We start from the raw sequence: 3,661 nt of genomic DNA, 5'->3' as shown, positions 1-3,661 counted from the left end.
AACCTAGGTGAAATTAACCTTTTAAATACAGTATCTAGATTAGGTAGATAATAATAACCCGTTAAATTTACACAAAGTGGGAATTTTTCCCGAATTTAATACATTTCGACAAGTTTGACATCCAATCTGATTATTTGTATCAATATTCAGAAAACTATTACTAAGAATTTAGCTACCATTTGTAAATTGTTTTTCAAACAATTTTCGTGCATTCCTAAACAAATGGAAGTCTTCATATGGAAGTTTGAATACTTCATTTGACTCTTGCAAAAGATCAGTTTTTGCCACATTATTATCACATTATATGCAAAATCATTAATTTGCAATACAACAATTTCCGTTGCATTTGTACGGATTTACACCCATGTCGCGCCTAAAGAAGTTTTACTTCAAAAATAATAAAGTTATATCTAAGTTTATTTTAAATAATTTCTAAAATACACTATAAGAAAAAAAACAAATAAAATGAAATGCAGTTCATTTAGAAATACAGAAACTCGTTTATCTGGCCCACGGTTGTACATAAGGCTTTGTGGAAATTATGACCACTTTTGTTGTGGTTTATTAATTTTGTTTATATAAATTTTGGAAGAATAATGCAGTAAACCCTCCGTTAACACGGCATTCTGGGTATACGGTTTTCATACTAAGCGGAGCTAAAATCCAAAATCCTTCGACTACACGGACTTCCTATTACACGGCTTTTGTTCAACAGCCCATAAGTTACTTACGCAACCTATAGGTGATTATAGAAACTTGATATCAAAAGGGCATTATGTAAGTTTTGTTATCATTATGATTAAAGAATGCCCCAAAGCATTCAAATGTAAAATAGTTGAAATGTTCAACTTTATATTAAATTCAAGTTGGATCCCGGAAGATTGGAAAATTGCGGTGCTAGTGCCAATACTAAAACCGCAAAAAGATCCAAGTGATCATAAATCCTATCGACCAATAATGCTTCTTCCTTGTCTCACGAAAATCTTTGAAAGCATTTTAAAAAAAAGATTAGAATGGTACATAGAGAGAAAGGGTATATTAAATAAATATCAATTCGGATTCAGGAGAGGAAAAGGTACAATCGACTTGTTAAGCGAGCTAATTGTAGATCTTTATAGTGCATTGTCAGATAATAAAGAAGTGCTACTAGTTACGGCCGATATTGAAAAGGCATATGATCATGTTGATCATAATATTCTCAAAAAGAAGCTACATAATTATAAGATCCCAGACAATATTATTATTATTATATTGTCACTGCTATCCAATAGGAAAATTTACGTGAGAAATAAGAATCGTCTAATAGGACCAAGGACATCATATACGGGCATCCCACAAGGTTCGATTCTGAGCCCTCCTATTTAACATCTATATGGCAGACTTTATATCGTCAGAAGGGACAAGAGTCAAAAAGCTACAATATGCGGACGATCTGATTATGTACACAGTTTCTCACTCAGTAGAGCATTGTAGAACAGAAATAGCTAATGCCATATCAAAAGATTTGGAATGGATGCGGAATAATAGACTTGCTTTGGAACCGAGGAAGACCAAAAGCACAATTTTTACCAGGCATAGATTTCCCAAAAATATGCATGGAATAGATATTGACACGATAAGAATCGAAATTAGAAAACATTAAAATCCTGGGTGTGACTTTTGATAAAAAATTAAATTTCAATAAGCACATAAGCGAGATATTATTCAAATGCGAGAAAGGCATTAATTTACTCAAAAGAGTATGTAACACCAGCTGGGGTACACACCCAAATGCATGTCTTTCTTTATACAAAGCTATCATTAGACCCCATTTCGACTATGGCTGTCAAATTTATGGAGGATTGTCTGCAGGCTTATATAAAAAGTTGAGTAGAGCGCAATTTGCAGCTATAAGAACATGTCTGGGATCTTTAAAATCAACCCCCACTAACTCTTTATTAGCTGAAGCCGGGGAAGCTCCCTTAGATATAAGAAAACAAGTACTAACGAATAGATTCTTGATCAAAAAATTCAATTTTGATCATTCATGGATTCAAGATCAGTTAGAGGCACTGGCAGTTCGGCATTTCAATAATAGGTACTGGTTTAATAAACCGATCCCTCCGCTAGTTGCTGGTTTCCATTCATTAAAGTCTTTAGAAGATAACATCATAATAAGCAACAGATTGGCGTACTACACAGTGACTTGGAAAGCAACAATTCTTAAAAAAAAATATATACACTTATCAGACGAATTAGTCATTGGAAAGAATATGGATAAGAAAATAATCAATCTGGAATTGCACGCCTTATTGAACACTAGATGGGAAAAGTATATACAAATCTATACGGACGGCTCAAAAACTGATGACGGCGTTGGCTGTGCTGTATACATACCAAGCCAGGATTTACAGCTTCAAATTAAACTCCCAGATTGGGCATCAATATTTACTGCAGAATTGACGGCTATCAACAGTGCGCTAGACCTAATTAAGGAACATAAATTAAAGAAGGCAATAATTCTGTCTGATAGCATGTCCTCACTGCATGCCTTAAATATACCTAAAGATTATGGCAATCCTTTAATATTCGACTGTTTACAAAAAATAGAAAAGCTAAACAACAATAACTACAGGATCGAATTAGTATGGATAAGAGGCCATCATAATATCACCGGGAATGAGATCGCGGATAGCCTGGCCAGAGAGGCACAAAACTCAGCCACATTAATTAAAAAAAGCTCCTGCCGTGGATCTGAAACGAAATATCACAAAAATGGGGATGTTGCATTGGCAAAAAATATTTGATCTCGAATCAGCGTCAAAAGGAATATTATTCCGACCGTGTAAACCGATAGTGTCCAGAAACACATGGTTTGAAAAATTGAACTGGAACAGAAGAGAGATATCTACAATATGCAGATTAAGATTGGCGCACACGAAGAATAATGTTCATCTATTTAGGATTGGGATAAAACAAGACCCGTTCTGTTCGTGCAGCACTGTACTGGACACAATAGATCACATATTGTGGAGTTGTCCATTGTATGAAAGGCAACGAATAATTCTGTTTAAAAAGCTCCAACAGCGGAATGTGTCATTTCCTATAAATGCTAGGTTCATCATTAGTAGTAATAACATTGATTTGTACAGAATACTGATAGACTTTGTAAATGAATCCAATATAAGGTTATAGAGTAGGATGTTTTTAGGTTTGTTTATTGTAACTATTCTGTATTGGTATTGTGAATTTTAATTTTAATTTTCTTCTTAGTTTATATTTATATTTGTATTGTAATTTGTAATGGCTGGATGACTAAGAAGTCGAGGCCATTTTAAATAAATAAAAAAAAAAAGTTTTGTTATCGACTTTTATCTTTTAGACATACCTGATTATATAATAGCTGCCTAAGAACACATTTGTGCTGACTACTGCGTCGCGCCAATTTTTGAATGAGTTGTCTGTCATACATGTCATTTCGTCCGTATTCCTCCTGTTTTTCTTAGTCTCCATACAGCACGATAAAAATGGTGGGATTTGTACTAACTCTGAGCCTCTCATATCGCGGTTCCCATACTGCTCTATATAAGGTTCCATAAAACGCACTACGAATTAGCCTGAATAGTATTAGACTGAGAGCCAGTGAACCTTTTGAATAACGGTGTTCCTGTAAGGCTAAAAA

The sequence above is a fragment of the Ctenocephalides felis genome, unplaced genomic scaffold (assembly GCF_003426905.1).
Source record: "Ctenocephalides felis isolate EL2017-DRISC unplaced genomic scaffold, ASM342690v1 CF-g0.4_SCAFFOLD_01886, whole genome shotgun sequence".
Classification (NCBI taxonomy): Eukaryota; Metazoa; Arthropoda; class Insecta; order Siphonaptera; family Pulicidae; genus Ctenocephalides; species Ctenocephalides felis.
The sequence above is the reverse complement of the archived record's forward strand: the minus strand, read 5'-3'. Positions refer to the sequence as shown.